The following is a 17,396-nucleotide window of genomic DNA, read 5'->3' on the forward strand; positions in this document are numbered from 1 at the left end:
ATTTAATTGAATATTGTCCTAGAACAATATTCTAACCATTTTTTTTAATGTTGCTGAGAAAGCTCGTTGTTGTAAGGACGTAATCCAAAAAAACGATTAAGTATGAAACAACAACGAGCAAGCGAATATGTCACAAGTGGCGCTTTAAAAAATGTCACTCGTTTTAATTTGACAGTATGATGAATATCAAACCGTCGTACACGAAAGTCCGTTACAAATTTGAGAACGGAGTGAACATTAAAATGATTATAGTCTAGTGTAAACAGTCCCCATATAACGGTACCACCCGATATGCGGTATTTTGCCTCCATATAATTGCACGTCCTGGTATTCGTCATTTTGATGGTTTTAGCGACATTATTCATCGAAATTGTTTCAAATTTAATATTTGAAGTTCGCAATGCATACTACAGCCTAAGACAGAAAAGTGTCTTTGGAGGTCCACGTCTTCGTATAGCCCCATATAAAGGTATTTCCCAATAATCGATATTCGGTATTTTGATGACTTAAGCGACATTATTCACCGGAATTGTTTGAAATTTAGTACTTGAAGTTCGTAATGGATACAACAGCCTACTACCGATAATTGTCTTGGCAGGACAACGTGGTCGTATAGCCGCCATATGACGGTACCTCCCGATATTCGATATTTTAATGATTTTAGCGACATTATTCCCAAATTTGGTATTTGAAGTTCGTAGTAGATACTACAGCCTAAGACAGAAAACTGTATGTGCAGGTCCACGTCTTCGTATAGCCCCCATATAATGGTACCTCCGTATATTCGGTATTTTCATGATTTTAGCTACATTATTCTCCGATTTTTTTTCTAATTTCGCATTTAAATATTGTAATTGCTTATGACGAATGTTGCATATGCAAGTCGACGTCGTAAGGACCCTAATATAACGGTCCTGGTCCCTTACAGAACTTACAGCTTGTTTACTTCTTTATTTTTAGAAATAATGGAGTTTTTGTTGGTCTGGGCTGGATTCTTGTTCTACAATAGTGAACATTTAATCAACTATTTAAATTATATGAAATTTTGAACGTATTAACTAAACTTCTATCTCGTCAACAACAAATCCAAATAAAATCCACAATTATGGGATTAAGCCCATTTATTATGCAAAGGCAAAATGCTTTCGGTATGCCATACAAGAATGCAAACACTGCACTGTGGGTAAAAAGTAAAGTCAGTTCTTTTTGGTTTCATATTTTGAAATTTAACTGATTTCCCAAATGTAGATACCCATATTAGAAAAAAAATATTTAATATAAATGCGGGTGACAACCCTTTTTTGCTGACGTGCTTTTAAAGTCAGCTGTTTGAAAGTTACTTTTTTTTGCTACAACTGGCGGTAAAGATCGGCTAAGTTCAAGTGCTTGTGATTTAACCAAATTGAAATAAATTAAAATGTGCAATTATGGAAAACGTTAGTGCAGGTATGTAAAATTAAGACGAGATGCGCTTTTTGTCATAATTGTCTGTTGTGGTAATACTGTGAAATGTTTTGTTTATGTATAAATTTATATAAAAGCTATATATTGTAGTTGTGTTGCGTGGAGTATAACTTGTGAATTGCAAAGCATTGCAAAATGGTGTAAACGCCAAGTTATTAACAAAAATGTTTTAATTAATAAGTAACTAGCCTTTTTGTTCTATTTTGTGCCAACACGTGTTTTGCAGATAAACATGTGTTTGCACATGCAGCGCTTATTGAAATTTGGAGCAGCAACAATCGCTCGATGATGCACTTGTGAAATATGTGTTACAGAATATCAATAATATAAGTTTAAATGAAGACCAAATGCGTTTGATATCAAAACAAGTTAAATATTTTGGTAATTATATAAAAAAGCATTTGCCAAAGTGCAACCGTAAATTAGAGCGATTTAAAACTAAACATTCAAAATGGCTTGGCAAAAGTATAATTATAGTAATGAATGAGCAGTATGTTTCCCCAAATCATCTTGGTAGAATAAAAAAATGTACACAAAACAAGTTTCACTTCAATAGCTTCATAAACAAAAAAGTTGGGTCAAATCGACCAGATCGGGTATATAGCAGCTATATGAAATAGTGCCCCAAATTATATGAAAATTGGTAGATAATTTTGGGAGCATAAAAAATGAATGCAAACCAAATTTCACTTCAATAGTTTCATAAACAAAAAAGTTGGGGCAAATCGGCCAGATCGGCTACATAGCAGCTATATGAAATAGTAGCCCAATTCATATGAAATCTTGGGAGCATAAAAATTGTATACAAACAAAATTTCAATTCAATAGCTTTAAAATTAGAGTTTATGCCAAAATAAACTTAAAAAAAAAAACAAGGTGAACTGGTTGAGTCAGGAATCTCCGACATTCAGATCAGGAGAAATAATCGAGAAATCGTAAGAAAATGTGTACATTGAGCCATATAATAAATAAAATGGATGTAGAAAATATACTACCAAACAGAGTTATAAATATAGGTAGTATACATTTAAATCCCAATATAATTATTAAAAATAAAATTAGCTTTATTATGTCTAAACTAGATACATTTGAAACTCAAAAATATTGAAAAAACTCTGCATACCAAATGTATAAGTTAGATACTTTGCCCCTCAACTTCCCTTGCTCGATCAATCACGGATGCTGATTGGCGCACAGGCATCTCCTCTACAACTCCCCTGGCGGAGACCGTAGTGAGCGGATCGTCGCTGGGCATTGGTTGTTGTCGGTAACCTCACCTTGTTACACATGCTCTCATTGGAAGTAGTTGTAGTTGTATTAGTAGACAGACATGAGACCCTCAGCGGTCACCTAGAACCTCTGCGTTCACTTGTCTTTAGTCTTTGAAACGAAACCCACTGCCACACCCACGGCCACTGTCGCCAACACACCATATTGAAAAGAGGTAATACTTATTGTCGAAAACACACCAAAAGCAATTCAATAAACCAGCAAATTTTGCATGAAAAGAAATTAATTCTATTTGTTTGTTTTATTTCTTATTGTTTCTTCTCCCCCATTACTCTACATAAACATTTTGGTTGCATCGAGCCGGATTTGCCAAGTTGAGAAGTTTGCCTGGATATTAATTGCTGTTTTTTTGTTATCTCTTTGCAAAGGAATCAACACCAAAACATATATCCCCCCTCATTAATCGCACCACCGCATCTACATCATCATCATCAACATCAAAAAAGGTACGTAAATTCAGTGAAATTTGTTATTGTGAGCTTAGAGTGCTATTTATTTTGAAAAAAATAAGTGAAAAGTGTTAGTTTTTGTTTGCTTCGCGGTACTGGTCGCCTTTGTTTTACCCTAATTCGCGGTATATTTGAACATACAGTCCACAACAATTTTATTTTGCTAAAAAATCTATTAAATATTCCTTTAAATCGAGGCTTATTCGCATTATTTTCCATTTTCTCGCGAAATAATCGAATTTCCCGGTTAATTTGTATTTAATAATTCACATTTATTCAAAAAAAAAAAAAATATATATATTTTTGTTTATAAAATAACCTGCCGCTGTAGTGTGTATAATTTTGTTTTCGGTTATTGTAATATCCTCCACACATTTCTGCATTGTCGAGTGATCTCTTTTACATCTCACCAATTCGGTATTACTCTCAACGAGAATAAAATCACCACATTGCAAGTGCCGCTTTTTCTAATTAACATCCAAACATACCAACACTTGCTAAATCCCCCCGTACCTCACCCCAACACACACTGTTTGGTCATTTTCGTTGGTCTGTTTGTCGTGTAATTGCAACAACAATAATACTCCATATTCCAAGTGCCTTTTTCTAGCGTCAGTCTACTAACCAACAACTATAACAACAACTTATTTATTTCTCCAACTCTCATTGTTGGTTCGTCGTCGTTGGTTAGTTCGTAACGAGGCAGTTGCTTACCCACACACACTAAGCGCTCTGCTGACGCTGCTTGTGTTTTATTTTCTTTTGTGCGATATCCGTTGCGATCATTGTCGTCGGTCAGCTCGTAGTGTGGTAGTTAACCCACCCCCGTCACCGTTTGACCTTCGAAAACTGCTTGTGTTTTATTCTTCTTTGTGCGGTATTCGTTATTCACCACTGCACAGTGGGTTCAAGTAGAAAAATTGTGAATTTTAAAAAATAAAATTTTGAAAAATAATTTTAATTCGCTTTTGATAATTGTTGATAAAAAAAGTGTTTTTGGACTTTTTTAATTTTTGTTACCTTACACTCGGCACACACCGACAATTTATAATTTTTTCTTATTTTTCGAGTTTTTTCAATATTGATTGATAAATATCTCCAATTTTAATATATTTGATTATTACTTGGATATTTTTATACGCTTTATTTGCCTTTTCCTCATACATTTGTTTTTAATAGCCTTTTTGTTCTTTTTTTTTTTTTGCTTTCTTTGGTAAAATTTGGGAAGTTATTCAATTTTCTTTCCACCGAATTAGTTTTCCTTTGCGATTTTCAAATATTCGCCTTTTATTTTGAAATTTTCTTCGCTTATACATTTATTTGGGTGCTTTTAATAAGACTTTGCGTCATTTGCTTCACTTTCTTTAAATATTTTCATAGTATTTGTCGAAATCGAATTCTGAAACCATGTCGGTCACTCCACTAACTCAATTTATTCGGGCATCCGATAATGTTGTTAAGTTTGCCGCTGCTTTTAAATTGATTAAGGCAGAAACTCACACGGTTTTCAATTTAGAAATTCGAAACACTGAACTTCAGGACTTGTGGTACAAAGTGAAGGATACTTATGAAAAGTATCTCGATTATTTGATAACCGTTGAGGGTACTACCTCAGACGGAATTGCTTCTGCTGATGAAAAATATCAGTCAACCAGGGAAAACTTCGTTGAATGTTTATCGGAAATAACCGAAATGTTGCAGAAACTAAGGTCTGCGAAAACACCTCCTTCCACACCATCTGAAATTCGTGTCAGTACCCCCCAGAATGTCCAAAATCAGGTTTCTGTGGCGCGGTCATGCAATAGGTCGAATACTTAACAGTCAGGTACTACCAATCCAAACAATGTACTAAATAATAGTTTGCCGCCTTTATCCAATATGGCTTATCCAGATATTCAGAGTACTTCTGATATCTCAGTTTCGAATTGGAGTTTACCGCCTTGTAGTTCCGACACCATGCATAACCTTAATTTACCGCCGTGCGATAAGATGATTTCCACGGAGATTTTTTGTCGTGGCCTACGTTCCGGGATTTATTTTCTGCAATGTTTATAAATAATTCCCGATTAACTGATATTGAGAGGTTGTGTCATTTGATTAAGAAAACTCAAGGTGAGGCTAGGGAAATTGTGTCGAAGTTTCCACTCACGTATAAAAGTCTTGTTCTGGCTTGGAAAGCTCTTAGGGACGCTTATGACAACAAAAGAATTCTAGTCAATAGTCATTTAAAAATTCTGTTCGATCTTCCATCGTTAGCTATTGAAACGAGTTCAGGTCTTAAGACTTTACAAAGGGGCATTAACGGTTGTTTATCTGTCATGTCAGTTTATGACATTGTCACGGATCATTGGGATCCTATTTTAGTTTTTATTTGTATTCAGCGTCTGCCAAAACTTACAGTGACACTCTGGGAACAGAGTCTCACAGATAAGTCTTCCTTATCGTCATGGGCTCAGCTCGATTCGTTCCTTACGGAGAGAATTCAGACGCTTGCCTGTTTGCGGGACATAAAAGGTATAGATTCATCAAAATCCCCAAACAAACGCAACGTTAAGGTACAAGTGGCGAAAACTTCTCCTTGTCATCGTTTCAAAAAGATGTCTTTCGATCAAAAAATTACTGTTGTAAAAAAGTTTGGCTTGTGTTTCAATTGTTTGTCAAGAGGTCATTCGGTTAGTAACTGTCCTAGTGCACATAGTTGCAATGTATGCCATGAAAAACATCATACGCTTATGCATAAACCTAATCGTTCGACACCTACAAATAGTTCCTCCTCAAATGTGACGCCCACAGTCCGAGTCCCAAGAACTGTTTCCAATTCTATTCTAGATAATGTTGCCTCTACATCCACTGGTGCCAATCCGAATGTAGTAAACCGTCAAGTGTTTCATACATCGCATAATTCGCGAGTCCTTCTCAGTACCGCCATGGTAAATATTATTCACGAAGGAAATTCTTATCCTGTTCGAGCCCTCATTGACCCTGCGTCTGAGGCTAGTTTTATAACTGAGAACCTTCAAAATAGATTGAAGTTATCGTCTCGATCCACTCTTGTAACCATTTCCGGTGTAAATGGTTCGTCCTCCGTTACCTCTAGGAAAAACTGTCGGATTTGTCTAAGCTCTCGCTTAAGTGCTTCAATTTTGTTGAAAACAGATGCTTTTGTGCTCCCCAAGATTTCTAGCAACCTTCCATCGTTTTCGGTTGACCCTACTTTAGTTCATTCTCTGCCAAATCTCCGATTGGCTGATCCAAACATTTTTGACTGTCGTTCCGTAGATATGTTGTTGGGTGCAGACTTATATCCGCAAATATTGTTGCCTGGGGTACAACAAAATATATTAGGCTCTCTATTGGCGCAAAATACCGTCTTTGGTTGGATTCTCTCGGGTCCAATTCCCTCCTCACCCATGCAGGTCTTTACGACCACTTTGAGGTTCAATAAAACCATTCTGCAGTTTTGGGAACTTGAGGAGGTCCCCAAACGCAAATTACTTTCGCCATCAGACAAGTTCTGCGAGGATAATTATCGGGCCACAACTACGAGAAATTCAGAGGGTCGTTACGTTGTCACACTTCCCATCCGTACTGAATTTCCTCACAGCCTGAAAATTGGTGATTCGCGTCAGAATGTTCTGAGTCAATTTTTTAGGAACGAAAATTCGCTTTTAGGCAAACCTTCTCTCAAAGAAATGTATGATGCAGTTGTTCGCGAGTATCTTGACTTAGGTCACATGTGCTCCGTTTCTCCCTCACAAGCGCCCCTAGTATGTTACTTACCCCATCACCCAGTTGTCAATCTAGAAAAACAGACCTCCAAATTGCGCGTAGTTTTTAATGCATCAAACAAAACTTCTACTGGTATAAGTCTAAACGACATCCTTCACGTGGGACCAACTCTCCAAGCAGACTTAGTCTTGTTAATATTAAGATGGCGCTTATTTCGGTTTGTGTTTAATTGTGACATCACGCAAATGTATCGTCAAATTCGCCTTCACCCACAACATACATCTCTTCAAAGAATTTTGTTTCGGGAATCCCCCAATGACCCTATCTCAGACCACGAATTGCAAACTGTCACTTTTGGAGTAAATTGTGCCCCTTATTTAGCAATTCGTACTTTGCTCCAACTTGCTGATGATTGTGAGTCTGAATATCCTTTGGCTTCAAATATCCTTCGAAAAAGTATGTATGTTGATGACGTCCTTGCTGGCGCTCATGACCTAGACACCGCTATTCTTGCTCGGGACCAGCTCATTGCATCTTTGTCCACAGCTAAATTTGAGTTGAGAAAGTGGACTGCAAACGACAAATCTGTTCTTGCTAGTTTGCCCACTGACCATCTAGTTGACGCTCAGGTTCTTTCCTTTATAGAGGCAAGTAGTTCCAAACCATTGGGTATTCGATGGAATGCCAGTTTGGACTCGTTATTTTTCTGTGTAAATCCCATTCCTAAAAAATCTAATTATTCGAAGCGGGAAGTTCTTTCACATATAGCCAAGTTGTTTGATCCCGTAGGTTGGTTAGCTCCCATTTTAGTGGTAGCAAAAATTATTATGCAAAAGGTGTGGCTAGATAACATCGGATGGGACGATTCGCTTCTTCTTGCTACGAAGAATTCCTGGCTCACTTTTGTTGACAATTACCCTCATGTTAACTCGATTACAATTCCGCGTTGGGTTCGTTATGAACCAAACACCTTGGCAGAACTACATGTGTTCTCTGATGCTTCGGAGAAAGCATACGCGGGGGTAATTTATATGCGAATAAAAAATTCTTTAGGGGAAATTAGTGTTCATTTGCTGGCATCTAAGACAAGAGTAGCCCCAATTAAGTCGGTTTCATTACCTCGCTTGGAATTATGTGGTGCTGTACTAGCGTCGGAACTCCTAAAGCCCATTTTGAGTGACTTGGATATTCCAATTGACAAGATTTACTGTTGGACTGATTCCACAATTGTGTTAGCTTGGTTGCGAAAAACTCCTACATCTTGGAATACTTTTGTGGCAAACAGGGTTTGTCGAATACAACATAACGTAGGAAATGGTCATTGGCTCTATGTTAGGTCTGAGGACAACCCGGCGGATTTGGGAAGCCGCGGGTCTCTCCTTTAGAACTTGCTAATAATTCCCTTTGGTGGAAAGGGCCTAGTTGGTTGAGTTTAGATAGCTCTACTTGGAGAACTGCAGATCCTTCTCCACTCGAAACTGAATTGGAAACTCGTAGTGTAAAAACACATTTTTCATTCTTTACAAAATATGAAGATATTTTGGAGCGATTTTCATCACTTGATAGAGCGTTGCGAGTTTTGGCATATATGTACCGTTTCATTCATAAAACTCATCCCCACAATCGGCCTGCAAATTGTTTCACAAGTAAAATCCCAACCTCTGAAGAAATTAGAATGGTTAAGAATCATTTAGCCATATTAGCACAGAAGTGTCATTGTGCAGATGAGTACAAGCATCTTTTGGATAAACGGCCTTTACCTTCCTCTAGCTCCCTTCTTTCTTTAAACCCCATTCTAGACGACTTTGGTGTTATGCGTCTGCATGGACGTTTAGTAAATTCTCCCACTTTATCTGAAAATGAAAAGTGTCCCATTTTTCTACCATATGGTTGTCGATTGGCACGTCTTCTTGTTGAATACGCACATTCAAGAACTGTGCACGGTGGAAATCAGCTAATGTTGCGTATAATTCGAATAGAGTTTTGGATTCCTCGTGTCAAAACGCTCATCCGTACAGTAGTTAATCGTTGTAAGGTTTGCTGGCTAGAGAAAAATCGATCGTGTCCGCAGATTATGGCTGCACTTCCTCCCGAAAGAACTTCGATAAATAGACCTTTCACTACAACTGGAAGACTTTGCTGGACCTTTTGATATTAAGTCATTTACGGGTCGTGCTTATCGTATCACCAAAGGATACGTTTGTGTCTTTGTTTGTTTCACGACCAAAGCCGTGCATTTAGAGGCGGCGTCTGATCTATCGACGGCTTCATTTCTGGCTACCTTTTATCGATTCATAGGTCGTCGTGGTTGTCCAAAAACCATATTTTCGGACAACGGGACTAATTTTGTTGGTGCATCGCATGAATTCGAAAAAGATTTTAGAACATTTCTTAGTGAAAGTCGTCATACCATTTGTTCCTCTATGGGGTATCAGGAACTTACTTGGCAATTTATACCAGCTGGCGCTCCCCACATGGGTGGTCTTTGGGAGGCAGCAGTCAAAAGTTTTAAAAAACATTTTTATCGGCATGCCAAGTCCTTGTCATATACGTTTGAAGAATTTTCTATATTAGCTCGCATTGAAGCCTGTTTGAATTCTCGGCCCCTATATCCTATGTCGGATAGTCTCAATGAATTGGTAGCGCTTACACCGGGCCATTTTCTTATAGGTGCCCCCCTTCTTGCTCCGCCAGAACCCCTTGTTGAAGAATCGCCATTGAGTTTAGTCAATTGGTATAGAAAACTGAAGGCATTGACGCATCAGTTCTGCATTAGGTGGAAAGAAGAGTATTTGTTTAGTTTGAATAAGCGTTATAAACGGAAATATCCAGAGAGAAATGTTGCAATCAATGATTTAGTAGTCATTAGGCATGAAAAACTTCCACCTACTTCTTGGAAACTAGGACGTGTAGTCGAGACACATCCCGGTAATGACGGTAACGTTCGCGTTGTAGACGTCCGAACTGCTCAGGGTATTATTAGGCGACCAGTCGTCAAGTTAGTCGTGTTACATAATTAAGTCTGTTGTTTGCGAAATATACCTCGTTTGGTTGGGTAATTTCAGGCCCGTCAATTTGTAATTGCCGCGGTATAGATATCTAATTATATGAATTAAAATGATTTGAATAATATGCTCACAAATAAACTGAACTTACGTCCTTGTAAATCTTATTGTACATATTTATATATAACATAATTCCTTTGAGCTTTTATTAGTTGATACACATGCATGTATATCAAGGTGGGCGGCAATGTATAAGTTAGATACTTTGTCCCTCAACTTCCCTTGCTCGATCAATCACGGATGCTGATTGGCGCACAGGCATCTCCTCTACAACTCCCCTGGCGGAGACCGTAGTGAGCGGATCGTCGCTGGGCATTGGTTGTTGTCGGTAACCTCACCTTGTTACACATGCTCTCATTGGAAGTAGTTGTAGTTGTATTAGTAGACAGACATGAGACCCTCAGCGGTCACCTAGAACCTCTGCGTTCACTTGTCTTTAGTTTTTGAAACGAAACACAACACGGCCACTGTCGCCAACACACCATATTGAAAAGAGGTAATACTTATTGTCGAAAACACACCAAAAGCAATTCAATAAACCAGCAAATTTTGCATGAAAAGAAATTAATTCTATTTGTTTGTTTTATTTCTTATTGTTTCTTTTCCCCCATTACTCCACATAAACACCAAATTTTGATCGATTCTTCTCAAGTCGGAAAGATTGGAAGATTGGCCTGTTTCGAGGCTTTATAAATTTTTTAAGTAGGTTTTGGCGGATAGTAACATATTTAATTTTTCTTTATACTTTTTGAATCTTTTTTGAAAGAAGTTTTCGGAATTTCAGAAAATTTTTGTGCAATATAAATAAATATATGTGCACAAATTTAGAATACCTCTTCGTGGTCGCTTTATATTATTAAAAAGGTATGCAATTTTCTCCTGTTTAATACTCATTTTCAAAATGTGTTTCCGCAAACTTGCTTTGATTGAAATTGAAAGTTTTATGTTATGCTATCAAATATTCTATTAATGTACTGCGTACCTGATTAAAATTCGATCTTTTCTCCCAAGTTTTGTTTTAGGATTTTTATAAACTACATCATAGTACGGAGGGTATGTTTAGTTCGAGTTAGTCAGATGTCTTTTATGAAGCAACCATAACCAATTTGGGTTTATTTAATAAACATCGTCTTTCCTTCAAGTTTATGTGATTGTAAGGAGAATTTTAAGGACTGTAAGTGTCAGTTCAAATTTATGTGTTTGAACTGAATCCCACTAGGTCCGATTTATATTAACATTTTTGGTGACCCCGACGTGATCCTTTTAGCCCACAAGTGGTAAAGGATCTGAAACGTAATAGGGTTCGTTTACACACATCTTTTGCCCCACAAGTGGTAAGTGTTTTGATCGTAATACGCGTTCGTTAACACACCTCCTTTTACCCCACAAGTGGTGAAGGATTTGAATCGTAATACGCGTTCGTTTACACACATCCTTTTTAAAGGATTTTGGTCGTTATACGCGTTCTTTAACACAAATTCTTTTACCTCACAAGTGGTAAAAGAGGTTGATCGTTAAACGCAGCCTTCTGCCCCACAAGTGGTAAAGGATTTGGCAACATATATCCTGTTTTGTCAAACGTGATACACACGCATCTTGTACACAAATTTCTTTGGAAATTTAAATGTCAACAATCGCACTAAGTTTAAATATAAACAATGGCATCGCTTCAAGACCTTATAGTCCAACAAGAAGTAAGGGGCAGTAATTTCGAAAAATTCATTGCGACAATTAAGAAGGCACCGCTTGAAAGAAGATCTGAGAAGTTCTACATTGGCAAGCGTAAGGAGGTAGAGCAGCTTTGGCAGACGGCAGAAAACCAGATCCGCAAAGACCCATCATTGGCAGAGGATGATCCGTATATAGCGAAGAATCTGCACCACGCCATAGGAGAAAAGTTCAATGCAACAGTGGACTATATAAAGGCGGAGTTGGATCAGCTGAAGTCTGTCAAGGTCAATCCAGATAACCCCGCAAGGACAAGATCGGCAGAAAATGATTCAGAACCCTAAGCATCAGCCCAGGTTAAGGAACCTGAAGTTGAGGAACTGGCCCGAAGGGTAAAAGCGAGAATGACAGCCCTCGGTCGCCTTCTGCAGAGTTTGAAAATATAGAGACGGGACAGTCAAACCAAGTCTATGTGATAAAAGAAGAGTCGATTAAAGGGCTGTGGAGTCAAATTACAGGCCTGTATGATGAAATTTGGCAACAGGTCGAGGATCCTTCAAGAATCGGGCTGAATCAAGACTACTACGATAGCCTAAAAGATGCGGTTCAAAGCAACTTGATAAGGCTGGCAGTACTGAAAGAAAAATGCGGTGGCAATATAACAAGCACACCTCAATTGGGAACTGACTTGGTAGCACACAGCTCACTTCCACTACCAAAGGTAACAATTCCTCAATTCAATGGGGATTGTCTGAAGTGGCGTCAGTTCTATGAACTCTTTCTGGAGATGGTGGACAAGCAGCATCTTCCTAATGTCCAAAAGATGTGGTACTTAAAAACTAATATGTTGGGCGAAGCTGGAAAACTCATAAGCCACTTAGCCTTGACAGAGGACAACAACGCAACTGCATGGATGTTGCTCCAAGAACGGTACAATAACAAAGAACGTATTCTGAACCAGCCAACAGGAACCTCATCAACCGCTTCTATCAAAGCTTTGCATGATACGACGAGGGAATGTATGCTTGCCCTGAACAACCTGGATATTGACACTTCATCGTGGGACGCGCTATTGATCCAATTGATTACGAAGAAGTTGGATCATACGTTGTACATACGGTTTATGCAATCGTTAAAAAGGCCGAAGTAGGTCCCTTCCATGAAAGAACTGTTTGCATTTTTGGAATTGCAGTTTGAGTGGATGGAATCGATTGGGAAAGTGGCAACTGCTCACAAAGGTTCAAGCAAAGCTGTTTCGTCCACAACATCAAGCTGATTGAGCTCTATAGACTTATGAGCGTGAAGGGTGCAGTGACAAAGCATGAAGTCATCTTCGAGGTCAAGATACCCTTAGTCAATCAACAGTTTTTTGAACTATTCATGGTAGTACCCGTTCCAGCAATAAGGAATGGCAATCTAATAGCCATTAAGCCAGAATAGTCATACTTGGCTACAGATGCGCACAGAGACGAATACATACTTTTCCAACCTGAGGACATATCAAGATGCCTTAAACCAAAGAATGACGAATACATCTGTAGAAATCAGATCACGATATTCGTTGTTTTGATCATTTTAGCGCATTATTCACCAGAATTGTTTTAAATTTGGTATTTGAAGTTCGTAATAGATACTACAGCTTAAGACAGAAAATTGTCTGTGCAGGTCCAAGTCTTCGTATAGTTTATATTGGAAATATTACTTTTCACAATATTATAAACCTGGTATTTGAAGTTCGTAATATATACTACAGCTTGTCAAGTTAAATGTAGTAGATACATTTTGTTGCATACATGTGAAAATGTACGATTATATACAACCCTGATACAACCCATCATTTTTTAATGTAACGAAGTTGAATATACTCAGCCAACCTGACAACACGTATTAGTTTAAGCTTTTATAATTGACTTCAATAAAAGTTTTTGAATTCTTATTTTAATATTAAAAGGGTCGTTGTATTTCATTTGAGTATACGGAATCCAATACTCTGCAATCGATCACCTGACATTTTTCTCAGAAATGGGATACGAATAGTCTTATTGGAAGAAGAAATATGGAGAATTTGCACAAATGCACGATTAAGCAATTGCAAGCGACATGCAGAGAAATTGGTGTTTCTCAAAGTGGTAACAAAAAGCAATTGATTGAACCACTTGAAGTCAACAACGAAAGGGAGCTGCACGGATTCACATCTCCTCATGATATGCGGTAGCGAATTTCGCATTTGGTAGATATTGTAACTGATTTGCGTTTATCTATGGAGCAACGTGAACAATCAGAATTTGAGTCGAACAACGCAGCATCCCCTTTGAACACTTTTGCGACACCTGGTGGTAATATGTCCTTGCACACGCCCTAGCTTGCCAAACGTGGCAAACGTTGTGACAATATTACCGGAATCACGTTCGATTCCATCGTATGTTCAAACGAATACTTCTTTTGGTGCAGTTCAGACTACGTCAGCAATTCCAACGCTGGTACTGTAGTTCTAACGAGGAAAGAAGAGTGCTGAACCCGATATCGAATTAAGACGAAAAACAACAATGAAAATAGAACTGCCCCAGAAATGAAAAGCGATGAAAAAGTGAATAAATTCAAATGTTTTAATTGTTGTAATACTGGTCACAAAGCCATAGTCTGCCCAGATCCACAGAAAGAGAATAGATGTACGGTATGCAAACGGACTTCACACGGAGCAAGTGAATGTCCAACGAAAACTCCGAACACAAATGTGAACAATATAAGGGACAGCGTAAAGTCCAACGAAATACTATGTAACCGTGTCAAAGTAAAGGACAAGGAGTTTGAGGCATTTATTGATTCTGGAAGTGATCGGAGTCTGATCAGACGAAGTTTTGCAATGATAATTGGCGAAACGAAAAATTGCAGTATTGTTTTAAATGGTTTTGCTGGAGGAAAAGAAGTGCACAACTGTTGTTAATGAGCCAATTGATATTGATGAGACGAGTTACGACGTGAATCTTTATGTTGTGGAAGATTCTATGATCCCGAATGATGTTCTTTTAGGTCGAGATGTTTTAAGCCAAAAAGGTCGACGCACCATTATTGAAGGAGATGAGTGTTTGATGCAAAACGTAAATGCAATTAGTAGCAACGAAAGCTTAACATCTGAAGAGCAAGAAACCGACAATGTTTTTCAGAGAAGTCAAGCGAATTGGGTAAGTGTAACTTAGTGAAGATGGACATCGAAGTTACTACTCCAGAACCAATACGATGAAGGCCATATCGACTAGCATTTGCCAAACGTCCTATTGTGGCAAATATTGTGAAAGACTTGCTGAATTACGAAATCATAAGGAAATCGAATTCTCCGTATGTATCGGGAATTGTTTTGGTCGAAAAGAAAAATGGTGAACACCGTTTATGTATAGATTATAGACAGTTGAATCAAATAACCGTACGTATAGCGCATCCTATGCCTGTACTGGATGAACAGATTGCACAATTGTTCGACACCTACAAATAGTTCCTCCTCAAATGTGACGCCCACAGTCCGAGTCCCAAGAACTGCTTCCAATTCTATTCTAGATAATGTTGCCTCTACATCCACTGGTGTCAATCCGACTGTAGTAAACCGTCAAGTGTTTCATACATCGCATAATTCGCGAGTCCTTCTCAGTACCGCCATGGTAAATATTATTCACGAAGGAAATTCTTATCCTGTTCGAGCCCTCATTGACCCTGCGTCTGAGGCTAGTTTTATAACTGAGAACCTTCAAAATAGATTGAAGTTATCGTCTCGATCCACTCTTGTAACCATTTCCGGTGTAAATGGTTCGTCCTCCGTTACCTCTAGGAAAAACTGTCGGATTTGTCTAAGCTCTCGCTTAAGTGCTTCAATTTTGTTGAAAACAGATGCTTTTGGGCTCCCCAAGATTTCTAGCAACCTTCCATCGTTTTCGGTTGACCATACTTTAGTTCATTCTCTGCCAAATCTCCGATTGGCTGATCCAAACATTTTTGACTGTCGTTCCGTAGATATGTTGTTGGGTGCAGACTTATATCCGCAAATATTGTTGCCTGGGGTACAACAAAATATATTAGGCTCTCTATTGGCGCAAAATACCGTCTTTGGTTGGATCCTCTCGAGTCCAATTCCCTCCTCACCCATGCAGGTCTTTACGACCACTTTGAGGTTCAATAAAACCATTCTGCAGTTTTGGGAACTTGAGGAGGTCCCCAAACGCAAATTACTTTCGCCATCAGACAAGTTCTGCGAGAATAATTATCGGTCCACAACTACGAGAAATTCAGAGGGTCGTTACGTTGTCACACTTCCCATCCGTACTGAATTTCCTCACAGCCTGAAAATTGGTGATTCGCGTCAGAATGTTCTGAGTCAATTTTTTAGGAACGAAAATTCGCTTTTAGGCAAACCTTCTCTCAAAGAAATGTATGATGCAGTTGTTCGCGAGTATCTTGACTTAGGTCACATGTGCTCCGTTTCTCCCTCACAAGCGCCCCTAGTATGTTACATACCCCATCACCCAGTTGTCAATCTAGAAAAACAGACCTCCAAATTGCGCGTAGTTTTTAATGCATCAAACAAAACTTCTACTGGTATAAGTCTAAACGACATCCTTCACGTGGGACCAACTCTCCAAGCAGACTTAGTCTTGTTAATTTTAAGATGGCGCTTATTTCGGTTTGTGTTTAATTGTGACATCACGCAAATGTATCGTCAAATTCGTCAAATTTGTTTCGGGAATCCCCCAATGACCCTATCTCAGACCACGAATTGCAAACTGTCACTTTTGGAGTAAATTGTGCCCCTTATTTAGCAATTCGTACTTTGCTCCAACTTGCTGATGATTGTGAGTCTGAATATCCTTTGGCTTCAAATATCCTTCGAAAAAGTATGTATGTTGATGACGTCCTTGCTGGCGCTCATGACCTAGACACCGCTATTCTTGCTCGGGACCAGCTCATTGCATCTTTGTCCACAGCTAAATTTGAGTTGAGAAAGTGGACTGCAAACGACAAATCTGTTCTTGCTAGTTTGCCCACTGACCATCTAGTTGACGCTCAGGTTCTTTCCTTTATAGAGGCAAGTAGTTCCAAACCATTGGGTATTCGATGGAATGCCAGTTTGGACTCGTTATTTTTCTGTGTAAATCCCATTCCTAAAAAATCTAATTATTCGAAGCGGGAAGTTCTTTCACATATAGCCAAGTTGTTTGATCCCGTAGGTTGGTTAGCTCCCATTTTAGTGGTAGCAAAAATTATTATGCAAAAGGTGTGGCTAGATAACATCGGATGGGACGATTCGCTTCTTCTTGCTACGAAGAATTCCTGGCTCACTTTTGTTGACAATTACCCTCATGTTAACTCGATTACAATTCCGCGTTGGGTTCGTTATGAACCAAACACCTTGGCAGAACTACATGTGTTCTCTGATGCTTCGGAGAAAGCATACGCGGGGGTAATTTATATGCGAATAAAAAATTCTTTAGGGGAAATTAGTGTTCATTTGCTGGCATCTAAGACAAGAGTAGCCCCAATTAAGTCGGTTTCATTACCTCGCTTGGAATTATGTGGTGCTGTACTAGCGTCGGAACTCCTAAAGCCCATTTTGAGTGACTTGGATATTCCAATTGACAAGATTTACTGTTGGACTGATTCCACAATTGTGTTAGCTTGGTTGCGAAAAACTCCTACATCTTGGAATACTTTTGTGGCAAACAGGGTTTGTCGAATACAACAAAAC

The sequence above is a fragment of the Musca domestica genome, unplaced genomic scaffold (assembly GCF_030504385.1).
Source record: "Musca domestica strain aabys unplaced genomic scaffold, Musca_domestica.polishedcontigs.V.1.1 30, whole genome shotgun sequence".
Classification (NCBI taxonomy): domain Eukaryota; kingdom Metazoa; phylum Arthropoda; class Insecta; order Diptera; family Muscidae; genus Musca; species Musca domestica.